The following is an 18,959-nucleotide window of genomic DNA, read 5'->3' on the forward strand; positions in this document are numbered from 1 at the left end:
TGGAATACTGCCATGCGGCCCAGGTCTCCGAAGGGAGGGGATCATGTTCTGCTTCAGTATGTCACAGTACATGTTGGCATTCATGGTTCCCTCAATGAACTATAGATCTCCAGTGCCGCAGCACTCATGCAGGCCCAGACCATGACACTCCCACCACCATGCTTGACTGTAGGCAAGACACACTTGTCTTTGTACTCCTTACCTGGTTGCCGCCACACATGCTTGACACCATCCGAACCAAATAAGTTTATCTTGGTCTCATCGGACCACAGGCCATGAATCCAGTAATCCATATCCTTAGTTTGCTTGTCTTGAGCAAACAGATTGCCGGCTTTCTTGTGCATCATCTTTAGAAGAGGCTTCCTTCTGGGACAACAGCCATGCAGACCAATTTGATGCAGTGTGGTCAGAACATTGACAGGCTGACCCCCCACCCCTTCAACCTATGCAGCAATGCTGGTAGTACTCATACCTCTATTTTGCCAAAGACAACCTCTGGATATGACGCTAAGCACGTGCACTCAACTTCTTTGGTCGACCATGGTGAAGCCTGTTCTGAGTGGAACCTGTCCTGTGAAACTGCTGTATGGTCTTGCCCACCGTGCTGCAGCTCAGTTTCAGGGTCTTTTCAATCTTCATCTTTATGTAGAGCAATAATTCTTTTTTTCAGATCCTTAGAGAGTTATTTGCCATGAGGTGCCATGTTGAACTTCCAGTGAATAGTATCAGAGAGATAAAACCAAATGTAACACACCTGCTCCCCATTCACACCTGAGACCTTATAACACTAACGAGTCACATGACACCCAGGAGGGAAAATGGCTAATTGGGCCCAATTTGGTCATTTCCACTTAGGGGTCTACTCACTTTTGTTGCCAATGGTTTAGACATCAATGGCTGTGTGTTGAATTATTTGGAGGGGACAGCAAATTTACACTTTTATACAAGCTGTACACTCACTACTTTACATTGTAACAAAGTGTCATTTCTTCAGTGTTGTCACATGAAAATATATAATAAAATATTTACAAAAAGGTGAGGGGTCTACTCACTTTTGTGAGATACTGTATATAAGTGCATTGGAGCCCTTTGCAGTCAAGTAGATGAAAACATGAAAAATCATATTTATGCAATATTCATATTTAATAAAGTGTTATTCAGTGTATTTACTGTAAAAATGTTGACATTCCAATGTTCTACACATATCAGATTATGTTCTTTGTATTTATAAATAGATATTCCTATATATATATCTGTACATATCTATAAATATAAATAATCATGCATATACAATGGGGCAAAAAAGTATTTAGTCTGCCACCAATTGTGCAAGTTCTCCCACTTAAGAAGATGAGAGAGGCCTGTAATTTTCATCATAGATATACCTCAACTATGAGAGACAAAATGTGGAAACAAATCCAGACAATCACATTGTCTGATTTGGAAAGAATGTATTTGCATATTATGGTGGAAAATAAGTATTTGGTCAATATCAAAAGTTCATCTCAATACTTTGTTATATATCTTTTGTTGGCAATGACAGAGGTCAAACGTTTTCTGTAAGTCTTCACAAGGTTGTCACACACTGTTGCTGGTATGTTGGCCCATTCCTGCATGCAGATCTCCTCTAGAGCAGTGATGTTTTGGGGCTGTCGCTGGGCAACACAGACTTTCGATTCCCTCCAAAGGTCTTCTATGGGGTTGAGATCTGGAGACTGCCTAGGCCACTCCAGGACCTTGAAATGCTTCTTACAAAGCCACTTTTTCATTGCCCGGGCGGTGTGTTTGGGATCATTGTCATGCTGAAAGACCCAGCCACGTTTCATCTTCAATGCCCTTGCTGATGGAAGGGAGGTTTGCACTCAAAATCTCACGATACATGGTCCCATTTATTCTTTCATGTACACGGATCAGTCGTCCTGTTTCCTTTGCAGAGAAACAGACCCGAAGCATGATGTTGCCACCCCCATGCTTCACAGTAGGTATGGTGTTCTTTGGTTGCAACTCAGCATTCTCTCTCCTCCAAACACGACGAGTTGTGTTTCTACCAAACAGTTCTACTTTGGTTTCATCTGACCATATGACATTCTCCCAATCCACTTCTGGATCATCCAAATGCTCTCTAGCATACTTCAGACGGGCCCAGACATGTACTGGCTTAAGCAGGGGGACACATCTGGCACTGCAGTATCTGAGTCCCTGGCGGCATAGTGTGTTACTGATGGTAGCCTTTGTTTAGTTGGTCCCAGCTCTCTGCAGGTCATTCACTAGGTCCCCCCGTGTGGTTCTGGGATGTTTGCTCACCGTTCTTGAGATCATTTGACCCCACGGGGTGAGATCTTGCATGGAGCCCCAGATCGAGGGAGATTTTCAGTGGTCTTGTATGTCTTCCATTTTCTAATTATTGCTCCCACAGTTGATTTCTTCACACCAAGCTGCTTGCCTATTGCAGATTCAGTCTTCCCAGCCTGGTGCAGGTCTACAATTTTGTTTCTGGTGTCCTTCGACAGCTATTTGGTTTTCACCATAGTGGAGTTTGGAGTGTGACTGTTTGAGGTTGTGGACAGGTGTCTTTTATACTGATAACAAGTTTAAACAGGTGTCATTAATACAGGTAATGAGTGGAGGACAGGGGCGCCTCTTAAAGAAGAAGATACAGGTCTGTGAGAGCCAGAAATCTTGCTTGTTTATAGGTGACCAAATACTTATTTTCCACCATAATATGTAAATAAATTATTTCCAAATCAGATAATGTGATTGTCTGGATTTGTTTCCACATTTTGTCTCTCATAGTTGAGGTATACCTATGATGAAAATTACAGGCCTCTCTCTTCTTAAGTGGGAGAACTTGCACAATTGGTTGCTGACTAAATACTTTTTTGCCCCACTGTATATAGGTTTAGATATATTGTACCAAAATACCATCAGATATACATAGAAATATGTAGTTATGAATAAATAGAACATTTTCTTCTATATGAAGAATATTGGAATTTAAAATATTCATATTTTCATGTCGGGTTAGTGCACTTGAGAATATGTGATCGGGTTTGCGCGTGAGTAGGGTGTTTTTTTTTTCACTTTTTGTTATCCATTGACTTCATATGGTTTATAGTGAGCTAAAACATGTAGTATTATTCTATATATTTTTATATTGTTCTTTTGGTTTAATGTCACTCCATTGGAGCTATTGATGACAATTATTCCTTAGTTTATGGCTTTCAGAAAGGTACAATTGTATATCAACTTATATATGGTTTGTTGTTATCATCACTATAATGGACTACCTGGATCCGACGTTAGACATACCATCTACTATAAAAACGACCATGATGAATAATTATCTGCTCTAAGGCATCACACATGGATAGACTATTTTTTATTATATTTCATCTTTTATTTTTGCGATTGATAATCACATTATATCTACCACTAGACCATCTTCATAGGTTAATTAGATATAGGGACTGTATCCCATTAATTTCGATTTAGATAGATTCCACTAAGATAGTAATCTCTAGAGAACTACATTAATGTAGTCATATATGTAGTTAACGGATGTTATTATGCGGATCATTAGTGATTGCGTATACACTGTTATTAGGGCTTGATATTATCACTTGTACTATTTAATATATTTATCACATTGTTATTTGTTTTTGTTTTTTCTATGAACCTATTACCCATAGATACAATTGATATCTTATATGGAGTAGGTGACTCATCACATCTATATTAGTGATTCGATTTCTCTATATTACACCCTTTTTTGATAGTTACATTGTATCTATACCATTACTAGATACATTCATCACTCATCACTCATTAAAGGAGGGATCACTAATATGTCTTTTAAAAAAATTCTCTCATTTTTATTACCACTATTTAAACACCATTTGTATATGTAGAGTAGTATCATATGCTATTCACTATACCTTTCACTATATCATGTTGTCTATCACCTATTTGGTAGTAATAATGGCCAAACTAACAGTTCTATGTTAAAGACCACTTGTGTTAATGTCTACTACACATTTGCATCTCCTCTATAGATAATTATATCTCATATATTATTATTAATTAGAATTTATGTTTATGGCTGCCATAACAACAATGTTTCTGGCAAATATCCTTTATGATATTTAATATTTGGTAGTAATAATGGCCAAACCAACGGTTCTATGTTAAAGACTGCTGGTGTTAATGTCAATTACACATTTACACATTATCTATAGACAATCATATTTCATATATTTTTATCAATCAGAATCGATGTTTACTTTTACCATAACAACAGCGCTTTTGGCAATTACTATTTACCCCTTTATGATACTTTTGATCGTGATTTTGTTTCTAACAACTTGTGGTGTATCACACAATGAATTGAGTTTGGGAATCTTAATTATGATCAATTTTTGTGATTGCTAGACATATGACAGTTCTCACACATTCGCTGCAGCTATAGTATAATCGACACACCCCCAATGACGATAGCCGTGACGACTGTTTAACATTCCTGTCAGCATTAGCTTATTCGCTACGGCTTAAGTGTATGAATACACCCACAATGACAACACTTTATGACCGGTATGGAACATAACCCAATGAAAATATGCTGCGCCATTGAGTGTCAGGCTATGGATAATACATGCGCAGTGAATGAACACACCAACAATGACGACACAGTATGACCGGTTTGGCACATAAACCTATGATAGTATGCTGTGCCATTGATTGACAGATTATGTTTAACGCATGCGCAGTAGGAAATAGCGGACGCCAATACAAAATAATGGACGCCATTAACCACAGTAATGTGCGTGATATAACAGGAATTAAACCTAGTAAGTCTTATAGGAGTGTTTACTTATTGTGAACAATTTTGTCTTTTTTGGCCTCGTATTAGCCACTTATCTCCAAAAGGGAGCATATATAAATGATATCGTATTCATATGGGAATTATAAAATTATTTATGCAATAACAAATTAAATGTAAAAAATTACTATGAAGTCACTTCTTATGTTTATTATATTGAAGAGATCACAACCATATAGGATCTTATGAAATGATACTATGTGTTTTTTAATGAATCTGCATCAATTTGTTATTGGGTTTGGAAATGTTTGTTACATATTTTAAGTGAATGCTCATAGGTTCTCACATGAGGGAGTTGTCCATGAGCCCACCCCCCCCCCTACAAGTGTGGCCAATTAAGTTGAAACAATTGTTTGGTGTATATATAGCAAGTGCTTTATGACATTTTTATAAGCCTGATGAAACAGCCTGTTGCTGAGAAACGCGTCGCTTTGCTTTTAATTATTTTAAGTAAAGTTGGTTACTTTTTATAAAAACACTTGCTGCACTGTATTCTTTTGGATCAATATTTTTCTGACCCATTGGACCTCCCAAAGTTCTGGTATAATGCTGTTTGCCTTGTTAAAGTCTGCTGGGTGACTGTATTGATCCCTTCATGCCTTACTAGCATCATTGGCGATACTACATTAAATGTGAGTATATATCATACCACTCATACTATATACTCCTGGGTTCAAACTGTACTAGGCCATATAGGCACCTTTGTGTCTTCTTGTATTTTCACATTACAGATTATCTATCTCTCCCAAGAGGTTGGTCTGCTGGGTGACTGTTATAGATCCCAGACTACTCCTACGGCACTATCTGGAGTGCTTCAACACACGTGAGTGTAATTCTGCACATCTTTATCATACACATCTTTTGGAACAAACAATATTGGGCCATGTGGCGCATCTGTCTCTTCTCTTGTTTTTAGACTTCTATGGGGGAATACGTGAACGCCCATGCGATATTCTAACTTCAAGTTTTTTAGCACATCGAGTTAGCGCGACGAGCGATAACTTTTTACTTTTAACTTGTAATACAAGTACTGCCCTACAAGCGCAAAAGCTAACTTTCATCAGATATAGTGCATGAGCTGGAGAGTTAAATTTAAAGAAAGAGAAAAAAAAACAAAACGTTCCTGTCCTGAATAAACATATTTTCATAATTATGCTTGTGTAGGTATGTCCCTATTCCCCTATCATCTATTTATTTAGCTATCTCTCTACCTATCTATCTGTCATCTATCTATCAAGTTACTGTCATGCCTTAGACTTGGTTTGCTATGTGTTAATCTGTTGCATCATTCATTTGCAGCATAATGTTTTGGCAGTGCTTTTGCATCACTTTTCAACACGGTCTTGTGGCCATTGCATCATCTTACAATGCCATCTAGTGGTTGTCACTTCATTCTTTACAGTGCATTCATGAAAAGATTAGCTCCTTTCTTCATTACATTCTTTCAGGTTGTCTTCATTTTGTCATTCTATTGAGTCTTTGTTAACAGATTCTGGGCACTGAACTTTTTCTTACCCTTTGATCACCTGATTGCCTTGTAATTTTATTCCAGGTTTATGGTTTCATACCTTATGCTTCATTCTAAACAATTCTCCTGGATTTTGACTTTTTACTTCTGCAGCATGATAGGCCTTGACCGTAGCTTGTCTACTTTGCCTTCACCACTCCAAACTCTGTTTAATCACATACTGGGATTCATTCACTGGGTTGAGAAAGTTTTATTCTAGCCACTAATCAGCCATGTGGTCCTCACCTGGACAGATTCCAATTCAATCCTAACACAATGCTATATGTTTGACACTGAAGAAGTTGGGACAATTGTTGGGAGCTCACACTGTTCAATTACAGAACTTGGATGCAAAGATAAAGTGCTCACCATGTTTCAAGCTCTCAGCTTTCAGTCGGCCTCAACTGCTATGCCAGCCCAGCCCTGCATCTTCTGCATCTGTGACCTCTGAGACATCAGCAGGGCCAGTTATTATTTCTGAAATCTCATTACTCCAGATTCTACTTCCAGAAAAATATCATGTAAATCCAGACAAATGATGGGGATTCTTAAATCAGTGTCTACTACACTTCAAGAGCAATCCTTTTGTCTTTACACCTTCTACAGATAACATTCATTATTTTGTTTCTGAGAGGTAAAGTGTTGTCTTTGGTCTCTACACTAATTGAACAGGAATGTTCCTATCCTGACTCCAATACCCAATAATTCTTTGATAAGCTTAGAAGATCTGTGGCTGCTGAAGTTGCTCTTTTGTATCTGCAACAGTGGTCCTGTATGGTGGTCAATTCGCAATAGTGTTCCCAAACCTCAGCATCTGAGACTGGATGGGATGGGAAGAAAAGACCCTTAAAGCAGCCTTCTAAAAGGGTATTTTGGAGCAATTAAAAGATATACTTGCCTTTGGGGCTATATCCTAGACTCAGATTCCTTCATAGGCTTATGGATACATTTTGCCATACAACATCTGGAAAGACAACAGAAGAAAAAGAGGGCTTGTATGTCCTGTAAAATCCCAGTGAAATGGACCAAGCATTTTACCCCTCAAAATCCTACTGTTGAAGTTTCCTTTCTTTTAAAAAAGAAAGCAGAGGCATTTAATGGGTCTCTCTCTATACTGCAGACAAAAGTGTCTGTCCATCAAGGCCAATAAAAGATCATGCTTAACTCAGGTAGGAGAAGCTGAGTTACACCACTTTACTTTTCAAAAATCCTTCCATTTGAATTTGGCCAGTCCTGCTATCTTGATCATTAATTCTGTTCCTCTTCACCAGCAGGCTATGATCGATTCAAAACCTGTTTTTATCTACATGGATTTTGATTTTGTCATGTCTCATGCTATATCCCTCTTAAGAAAAAAAATCCCCTACAAGATGCAGTTGTAAACAGTCAACCTTAGGGCTCTTGAAAAATCCTTTTGAGGCTACTCCAGTCCAGTTGTCAGCTGGAATCCTCCACACTGAATAATTTGTGTTTAACCTGGTGACCTCAACAAAAATATTTTCTTATTCTTGGACTACTCAGGCTGAAACAATATGACCTATCTTTCTGTGGTCCAGCTGAGATATAAAAGAATATTACAGCCGTTTTATTTTGCTAACACGTTTGCTTAAATAGAATTTAACGTGTGTCAGGTTAGCGCTACTGAAAACCTAGCATAAAGGGTTAGAGCTAAAATAAAAGTTGCACCAAACACAACATAAATACATTCAAATATACAGTTACACTTATATAAACACTATCTGATAACAATTATTCACATAAATAAAAAGTTTTTATAAAGGTTGAACGGTATATGGTATATGACCATATATTTGACTACAAAGATCATATTTTTTTAAAAATATTCGGCTACATTACGAGTCTTGCGTTAGCCTTAAAAAGCAGCATTGAGAGGTCCCAACGCAGCTTTTTAACGCCCGCTGGTATTACGAGTCTTGAAATGACAGGTGTACAGCTCACTTTTTTGGCCAGATTCGAAATTACAGCAAATCCACTTACGTCAATTGCGTATCCTATATTTTCAATGGGATTTGCCTAACGCCGGTATTACGAGTCTTCCAAAAAGTGAGCGGTACAGCCTCTCCTGTCAAGACTGATACCGCAGTATTTAAGAGTTTTATGGGCTAACGCCGTAGCATAAAACTCTTAACTAAAGTGCTAAAAAGTATACTAACACCAATAAACTACCTATTAACCCCTAAACCGAGGCCCCCCCACATCGAAAACACTAAAATTAATGTTTTAACCCCTAATCTGCCGAACCGGACATCACCGCCAATAAAAAAAAATATATTAACCCCTAAACCGCCGCACTCCTGCATCGCAAACACTAGTTACATTTTATTAACCCCTAATCTGCCGACCCCAACGTCGCCACAACTATATTAAATGTATTAACCCCTAAATCTAACTCTAACCCTAACCCCCCCTAACTTAAATATAATTTAAATAAATCTAAATAAAATTACTACAATTAACTAAATTATTCCTATTTAAAACTAAATACTTACCTATAAAATAAACCATAAGCTAGCTACAATTTAACTAATAGTTACATTGTAGCTATCTTAGGGTTTATTTTAATTTTACAGGCAAGTTTGTATTTATTTTAACTAGGTACAATAGTTATTAAATAGTTATTAACTATTTAATAACTACCTAGTTAAAATAAAGACAAATTTACCTGTAAAATAAAACCTAACCTATGTTACAATTACACCTAACACTACACTATAATTAAATTAATTACCTAAACTAAATACAATTAATTACAATTTTAAAAAATTATCTAAATTACGAAAAAAATTTTTACAGAAAATAATAAAATAATTACAAGTTTTTAAAACTAATTACACCTAATCTAATCCCCCTAATAAAATAAAAAAGCCCCCCAAAATAATAAAAAGCCCTACCCTATACTAAATTACAAATAGCCCTTAAAAGGGCCTTTTGCGGGGCATTGCCCCAAAGTAATCAGCTCTTTTACCTGTAAAAAAAACACCTAACACTAACCCCTTGAAGATCACCCTACCTTGAGAAGTCTTCACCCAACCTGGCCGAAGTCCTCCACGAAGTTGTGTGAAGTGGTCCTCCAGACGGGCAGAAGTCTTCATCCAGACAGCATCTTCTATCTTCATCCATCCGGCGCGGAGCAGGTCCATCTTCAAGACATCCGACGCAGAGCATCCGAACAAAAGTCCAACTGAAGAATGAAGGTTCCTTTAAATGACATCATCCAAGATGGCGTCCCTTGAATTCCGATTGGCTGATAGAATTCTATCAGCCAATCGGAATTAAGGTAGAAAAAATCCTATTGGCTGATCCAATTGAGCTAGCATTCTATTGGCTGATTGGATCAGCCAATAGAATGTAAGCTCAATCCTATTGCATCAGCCAATAGGATTTTTTCTACCTTAATTCCGATTGGCTGATAGAATTCTATCAGCCAATCGGAATTCAAGGGACGCCATCTTGGATGACGTCATTTAAAGGAACCTTCATGTCTTGAAGATGGACCCGGATGGATGAAGATAGAAGATTCCGTCTGGATGAAGACTTCTGCCCGTCTGGAGGACCTCTTCTTCCCGGCTTGGATGAAGACTTCTGCCCGTCTGGAGGACCACTTCGCCCGGCTTCGTTGAGGACTTCAGCCCGGTTGGGTGAAGACTTCTCAAGGTAAGGTAATCTTAAAGGGATTAGTGTTAGGTTTTAATAAGGGGGTATTGGGTGGGTTTTAGAGTAGGGTTGGGTGTGTGGGTGGTGGGTTTTAATGTTGGGGGGGGTATTGTACTTTTTTTTTTTCAATTGTATTTAATTGTATTTAGTTTAGGTAATTTATTTAATTAGTGTAGTGTTAGGTGTAATTGTAACTTAGGTTAGCATTTATTTTACAGGTATATTTGTCTTTATTTTAACTAGGTAGTACCTAGTTAAAATAAATAAAAAGTTGCCTGTAAAATAAAAATAAACCCTAAGCTAGCTACAATGTAACTATTAGTTATATTGTAGCTATCTTAGGGTTTATTTTATAGGTATTTAGTTTTAAATAGGAATACTTTAGTTAATTGTAGTTATTTTATTTAGATTTATTTAAATTGTAATTAAGTTAGGGGTGTTAGGGTTAGGGTTAGACTTAAGTTTAGGAGTTAAGAACTTTATTATAGAGGGGCCAAGTTGGGGGCGGCAGATTAGGGGTTAATAAGTGTAGGTAGGTGGCGGCGACATTGGGGGCGGCAGATTAGGGGTTAAATATAATGTAGGTGTCGGCGATGTTGGGGGCAGCAGATTAGGTGTTCATAAGTATAATGTAGGTGGCGGCGGTGTCCGGAGCGGCAGATTAGGGGTTAATAATATTATGCAGGTGTCGGCGATGTCGGGGGGCGGCGGATTAGGGGTTAATAAGTGTAAGATTAGGGGTGTTTAGACTCGGGTTCATGTTAGGGTGTTAGGTGTAGACATAAAAGTATTTCCCCATAGGAATCAATGGGGCTGCGTTAGGAGCTGAACGCTGCTTTTTTGCAGGTGTTAGTTTTTTTTTTCAGCCGGCTCTCCCCCATTGATTCCTATGGGGAAATTGTGCACAAGCACGTTTTGCCAGCTCACCGCTACCGTAAGAAGCGCTGGTATTGAGGTGAGATGTGGAGCAAAATTTTGCTCTCCACTCACTTTTCTGCGGCTAACGCCGGGTTTGTAAAAACCCGTAATACCAGTGTTGTCTGTAGGTGAGCAGTGGGGGAAAAATGCTCATTAGCACCGCACCCCTGTTAACGCAAAACTCGTAATCTAGGTGATTGTTTCTGTTCACTTTGAAATGGTCACCAAACTTCGCCCACTGATGACTTCACGATCCAAGCTGCATCTGGGCAATCTGTTGAATAGCATTGACAGTCTTCTGAATAAAACTAGTGAGGCTTTTGTGATTGGACACCATATGCAGCTTGGATCGTGATGTCATCAGTAGGCGGAGGTAAGAATTTAAAATGACTAAGGAGAGAGAGAGAGAAATTTTTATATATATATATATATATATATATATATATATATATATATATATATATATATATATAGATTTAGATATATGCATTTACAATAAAAATAACATTATTACTTCTAGCGTATTTTATGCTCAAGCCGGTGCTTGCTTCCATAGGCTGCAATGAGAGCCTCATTCTCATGCTTTGAGACATGGCAAAGAACCTAGTGCAGCAAAGGGGAAAAGTCGCACAGCAATGGGCAGCAAAATGTAAATATATATGATTATATACATATATATATTTATGTGTTTATATGTGTACTAGTCCTAAAGCCTGTGTATGTGGGCCATTTTCTTCAGCGCAGCAGTCCCGTCTGCTCCTGCCCGGCCACGCCACCCCATCACGCACACTCCCGCCCAGCCACTTGTAATGGCTGGTTATTTATTGTGCGCCCATAAACAAGCAAATCTGTTTATGGGTGCGCAATAAATTAGTGCTCCATATGTAATCTAGCCCTTAGTATCTATAAAACAATTGGAGCTGCCATGTTGTAACTTAGGTTACTTTCTCTGCTGTGGCAAATTAGGGACAGTTATAAATAGGTCACTACTAGAGTGTGCAGCCAATGGCTGTGTGGAATATAACAGTGTTCTGCACATCGATTTCTAACAGGAACTGAAAAGCTCACACTTTCAGAAAGTAATTAAAGGAAAGCGGGACACAATAAATAATGAAAGTATATTAAAGATTTATTTTCTATAATTGATTTATCATTTTATATTCCCATCTCAAAGTGTTAAATACTCTTCCATAAATCCACAATTTGGGCTCCAGAAAAGCATCTACAGATACCAAGCCTCTTTAATAATGGAAGACAAGTAAAGCTTTATAAAGAGGAGGTGTATCAACCAACAAATTTGCTACTAACCAACCAAATTTTGCAATTTACCAACCTCAGGATGGTTGGAAGCACAGTCCCATACAAACTAATGTGCATTATATCCTTCATAGTAGTATATGCAAGAATATAAATTTTAAACATGGAACCTTTGAACACTATCTTGTTCTGTATCTTGTCTTGTCTGATCATCCAGAAATGTAGTGATTGCCCATAAGCTGCAGAGATTCCAACAATTTATGAATTCCACAAGGGACCTTGTGAACCTGACAGCTTTCACATTTTAAAAATGAGCTTTGAGGCATTCAGATAAAATCAGATTAAAGGGCGGACTGCAATGATCTACCTGCAGAATCAGCTGAAGTGTCTAAAGATGCTACATTTGCTTTCTTGTCAGTAAACTACAAACAAATGACACCAGCACACTGTATGCTGCAGCTTGTAAGGTAGTCACAGACTTAGCTTTATTATAGAAATAAGTACCCATAGCAAAACACTGCAAAGCAAAAGCATAGATTTAAAACATCCCTATGTCAAAGCTAAGTCTTGTGACGTATCAAACAGGTTAAAGCAGTCTGATAAACATCACAATTTGTATTTTAAAGAGACAAAAAGAACATGCTCTAATGTGTAAGAGTATTTTATTATTGCCCTATTGCTTGCGTACAACTGTGTTTAATACCTGCGAACAGAGTTAAGCGCATAATTAAAGTCAGCTCCAGAGCAGCAATGCACTAATGGGAGCTAGCCGAACACACTGGGTAAGTGAATAACCAGAGGCATATGTGTAGCTGTCAATCAGCAGCTAGCTCCCAGTAACCTACGTAAGAGAATTAAGTGAATTTGATAATTAAAGTAAACTGAAAATGTTCTGAATGAATCTGAACATATGAAGTTTAATTTTGACTGTCATGTCACTTTAAGCACCACTTTAACCTTTTAATTGCTTAGCCATTTCCACGTATGTGCTGAGCTTTTTTGGAGTTTTTAGACGCTGCTCCCTTTTCAGTAAGAAACCTACATATATTATTATTATTATTATCTTTTTTCAGTAGACTCTGCAGATTCACACTATGGTCTACGTTTATCAAGCTGCGTATGCGGCTTTGGAACTCCTTCTGTACAGGCTTGCATGAGCAAGCCTGCAGCGCAGCCGGTAGTTAAGAAGCAGCAGTCCGAAGACTGCTGCTTCCTCAGCTGTACGCCAGCTCTTAGTAAGTCTTACCAGGGTGATTGAAAGTACCTGCTCGCTTGCGATTTACACAATATTAAATATTAATATTAAATGCAGGCAGCCGTACTGCTGCCACCCTGGCCGCGATGGGGACCATCTGACCATTGCTAAATTATTATTTTATGTATATATCATGACACTGAAAACTCAACAACAAAATGTGTAAATAAACGTATATTTTTATTTAACTTAAACAAGGCTGTAAAAAATAGTGTATGTGTGTTTTTCTAAACTCTGTAAAAAGAAGGGGTTAAACACATATAAAAAGGTCCTTTGTGTAAAGTTATATAACTTTAATGTGCGCGTAGGGGCGCCCATGAGCTTTTACTTAAATAAATTAACATTTATACATCCCAGGTGATCATTATTACCACAGTGATCATTTGGCTATAAAGACCTGTACAGGTAGCCCTCAGTTTACGCCGGGGTTAGGTTCCAGAAGGAATGGTTGTAAATCGAAACCGTTGTAAATTGAAATCCAGTTTATAATGTAAGTCAATGGGAAGTGAGGGAGTTAGGTTCCAGGCCCCTCTCAAAATTGTCATAAGTAACACCTAATACATTATTTTTAAAGCTTTGAAATTAAGACTTTAAATGCTAAACAGCATTATAAACCTAATAAAATAATCATACAACACAGACTTCACTTGCATTTTTCTGCAAACAGTTCTTTCTATGCATTCCAATCAGGACCGATTTATAGACAGGAATATCTTGTTCCTTTGAAATCTGTTCGATAGCTCAGGTCTAGTTAAACTGATTAATTTCAGCTTGCTTGGCTTTGCTGCAACACAAGCGGACAGCTCCACCTACTGGCTATTTTAATAAATGCACGGCTTCTCAATGTTTTTCAATAGCAGTCACATGACTGGAAAAAAGGTTGTTATTCTAAAACGGTGTAAATTGAACCATTGTAAACCGAGGGTCATCTGTATAGGGGGATTATTTTAAAGAGGGTCTTCTGGGTGTTAAAACAAAGAGGTAATGCAAACAGTGTGGGGATTTTTTATTTTATTTGCTTATACAAAACACCCACACCCAAAATGCCAAGCAATTTCCTTTCAGTTGCTGGGTCTTTGGTGGTTACTAGGACTTAAAGGGATATGAAACACCAAATTTTTATTTTGTGATTCAGACAGAGCATACCATTTTAAAAAGGTTTCCGTAATACAAATTGAAAGTAAAAAAGATACTTTGGCCCTTCTATTCAAAACATTGACGGTCCGTCAGAATTTTAAAAAAGGGGCGTGTCTGAGAGATGCCGGTAAGCAGAAATGTCTCTCCCATAGAAGTCAATGGGAACGTGACGTCACTGCCCACATCGATGGCATTGTTGCTCGTCTGCATTTTACTGTGGAGGGGGGGAGCCCTATTTGAAGTATGCTTACATGGCGCAGAAACTGCGCTAATGTTAGTTTCAGTGAAGGCACACTTCAAATATTGCAATGGGGACCTAAGTTTAATTACACCTGCACTAACTTGCTCAGGCGATGTTGTCTCTGCAGCTGATATCTGGGGAGACAATCATGGCCACTACCCTCCATGCAACCTGCACTTCGCTGCTTTGAACATATCAATCTTGTGTCAATGTGTCTAAAGCAAAGTGCAGGCTACTCGACTAGCACCCTTTGCTAACTCCCCCTAAAAGCCTATCTACGTCACAGCTAATCTACACTCCCCCTGCCCCGCCTCGCTACCTCCCACTGACCACCTACACCTACATCATGGCTAACCTACACACCCCCTACACCGCCCACCTAACTCCCCCTGACCGCCTACACTTATGTCACATATAATCTACACCCCCCCGGAATGCAGAGCTAAGTCCCTAATATCGCCTACACTGATGTAATGTCTAAGCAAAACTCCACTGGAATGCCCATCTAACTGCCTACTGTCAAAAATAACTAACTATAATAAACTATACTATAAGTAATAGACCTCCTTCATATAATTATGAAGCTATGTCGCTAAAGTTATAATCAATGTTTAAATAATGTGTCACAGAGATGCACTAAAACGCCGGCGGCCGACCAACCAACGGAGGACCGGCTAAACCTCCTCAGCCTATCCAAGCTCCTTAAACTCAGTGCTGGACTGGAATTGAGCCGATGACCGCCGGAGGACCGGCAAAACCTTCTTGGCCTATCCGGGCTCCTGGAACTCTTTTAGCCCTGGACCACCTCCTATTTAAAAGGAATGTCGATTAGGGGTCAAGTACAGCGGGGAGCGCATGGGAACGGAGTTACTGCACCATTTTTGGAAGTGGAACTAAGTTCCCCCTGGACAGAGAAAATAAGCACTTCAGTAAACACTGCTGCTGCTGGTGGGAGGAGCAGGAGCACAGTCTGGTTAGAGGGCTAATGAGAACCTCTAGAAATTGGCAGTAACACTTCTTACAATACACTGAATGCAAACCTGTCAGTGGTCCTGCTGTGTGATAACCCTGCACTGTGTGGAATACATAGGGCGAGATTACATATTTTTGCGGGCGACGCCAGATTTTAGTCCGGTATTGATATCACATATACGTATATTTCACCCTTCGCCCGTTAATTTTACTCCCATAAACTAATATAGAACCGTGTTGCAAGTCGGTATCACATATTCAGCTCAAGGACATACGAGACAAAAATGGAAAAATTTTACTAATTTTACACCTCACCACACATAGGCAGGGGCAGCAAGCCTTGCACTGAATATGTGAGCACCGTAACTCCCTGAAAGTATTAACAAACACCTAATGCATGCGCAATATCTACCTGCCAAATGCCATCCACCACCGTAATAACGAAATCAAATGTATTAACCCCTATTCCGCTAACCTTCACATCACAAACTACATAATAAATGTATTAATCCCTAATCCGCCATTCACCCACATTGCAAAATAACTAATTAACCTATTAACCCCTAAACCGCCATTCCCCCACAACGCAATAAACCTAATTAAGCTATTAACCCCTAAACCGCCATTTCCCACATCACAATAAACCTAATTAACCTATTAACTCCTAAACCGCCAACCCCCCACAACACAAATAACTAATTTAATTATTAAACCCCCTAATCTAACACCCCTAAATTAACCCCAATTACATTAAATAAAAAAAAAATACTAAGTTACAATTAAAATAAAAAACCTAACATTACTTTAAAAAATATTTAAGATTAAATTAATCTAAAATTACAAAAAATAAAAAAGTCTAACATTACAGAAAAAAATAAACCAAATTATTAAAAATAAAAAAATTCAACCTAATCTAATACCCCTGTGAAAATAAAAAAAATCCCCCCTAAATACCCCCCTAATCTAAACCATTAAAAGGGCCTTTTGTAGGGCATTGCCCTAAGTTAAACAGCTCATTTGCATCAAAAAAATAGTAAGTCCCCCCCTAACAGTACCCCCCACCCACCAAACCTTGCATTGCTATTTGTTGAAATTTTTAAATCAGTCAATAGGATGTGAGCTACTGAAATCCAATTTGCTGATTTGAACAGCCAATAGAATTCAGTAGCTCACATCCTATTCTGATAGTCTGATTTGAAAATTTCAGCCAATAGGAATGCAAGGTACCCCAATTATAAAACGGGTACCTTGCATTTAATCTCCAGTGTGCGGCGGGTGATCAAATGAAGAGGATCTCCATGGTGGATGGCTCCGCGGTCGCCAGTCCTGTTTCGCGGTCACCTCCGCTCCATGTCGCCTTGGTCCTGGATGTAGATAGAAGAGGTCCCCGTACTGGAAGAAGATATCACCGCCTTAAAGAAGATCATCACCGCCTGGAAGAAGACCTTCAGGAACAGTGAGAACCTATTTGGGGCTTAGACTTAGGCTGTTTTTTTATTTTTTGGGGTGGCATTTTTTTTTTAGATTAGGGTTTTTTTGGGCTGTAAAAGAGTTGATTGCCCTTTTAAGGGCAATGCTCATACAAATGCCCCTTTAGGGGCAATGTGTAGTTTAGGTTTTTTTTAGTGTTAGGTTTTTTATTTTGGGGGGCTTTACTGTTAGGAGGGACTTAGTATTTTTTTGATGTAAAAGAGCTGTTTAACTTAGGACAATGCCCTACTAAAGGCCCTTTTAAGGGCTATTGGTAGTTTAATTTAGATTAGGGGGTTCTTTTATTTGGGGGGGGTATTTTCATAGGGGTATTAGATTAGGTTTAATTTTTATTTTTTTTATAATGTGGATAATTTTTTTCTGTAATGTTAGACTTTCTTGTAAATTTAGATTAATTTAATTTTAGTTTTTTTTAAGTAATGTTAGGTTTTTTATTTAATTTTTAGGTTTTTTATTTAATTATAATTTAGTATTTTTTTATTTAAAGGGACAGTAAACACCAGAATTTTTGTTATTTCAAAAGGTAGGTAATCCCTTTATTATCCATTCCCCAATTTTGCATAACCAACACAGTTATAATAATATACTTTTTACCTCTGTGATTACCTTGTATCTATGCTTCTGCAAACTGCCCCCTTATTTCAGTTCTTTTGACAGACTTGCATTTTTAGCCAATCAGTGCTGAGCTCAATGTAATTTCTATAAAACACATGAACTAACGCCCTCTAGTGGTGAAAAACTGTCAAAATGCTTTCAGATTAGAGGCAGTCTTCAAGGTCTAAGAAATTAGCACATGACCCTCCTAGATTTAGATTTCAACTAAGAATACCAAGAGAACAAAGCAAAATTGGTAATAAAAGTAAATTGGAAAGTTTAAAATTACATGCCCTATAAAATCATGAAAGATTTTTTTTTTACTTTACTGTCGATTTAATGTAATTGGGGTTAATTTAGGAGGTGTTATTAGGGTTTATTGCATTGTGGGTGGATGGCGATTTAGGGGTTAATAGCTTAACTAGTTACTTTGCGATGGGGGGGATGGTGGATTAGGGTTAATACATTTATTCGTTAGATTGCTATGTGGGGTGATGGCGGATTAAGGGGTTAATAACTTTATTAGTTAGATTGCAATGTGGGTGAATTGTAGATTAGGGGTTAATAGTTTAATTAGGTATATTGCATTGTGGGGGGGGTTGGCGGTTTAGGGGTTATACTTTTATTATTAGTTGCAATGTGGGGGTGATGGCTGATATAGGGGGTTTTGACGTGTCAATTTTATTTTTGGGAGGCGGGTTAGCCTTTTACTGGAGATTTAACTTTTTTTCTTTTCTTATGTTCCGGCAGTTTCTAAACTGCTGTAAGTCACTGGCATTCCAGAAATGTGTATTTACTCACATTTCTGAAAATCACTAGTTTATCCGACTTACAGCAGTTTATGAACTGCCGGCGGGGTTTATGTGATTCCCCGATATGAAGGGTGAAATTACGGGCGACGTCGGTTTCAGCAGTTGTGATAAATCGAGTTATAAACAACAGGCGTTTATGTGTGTCTAGTTATTTTAAAGTTGTTTTTAAAAAAAGTTCAGTGTTTCACCAAAGAAAAAATGTGCTTATCAAGCTTTCTCTTTGA

The sequence above is a fragment of the Bombina bombina genome, chromosome 3 (genome assembly GCF_027579735.1).
Source record: "Bombina bombina isolate aBomBom1 chromosome 3, aBomBom1.pri, whole genome shotgun sequence".
Lineage (NCBI taxonomy): Eukaryota > Metazoa > Chordata > Amphibia > Anura > Bombinatoridae > Bombina > Bombina bombina.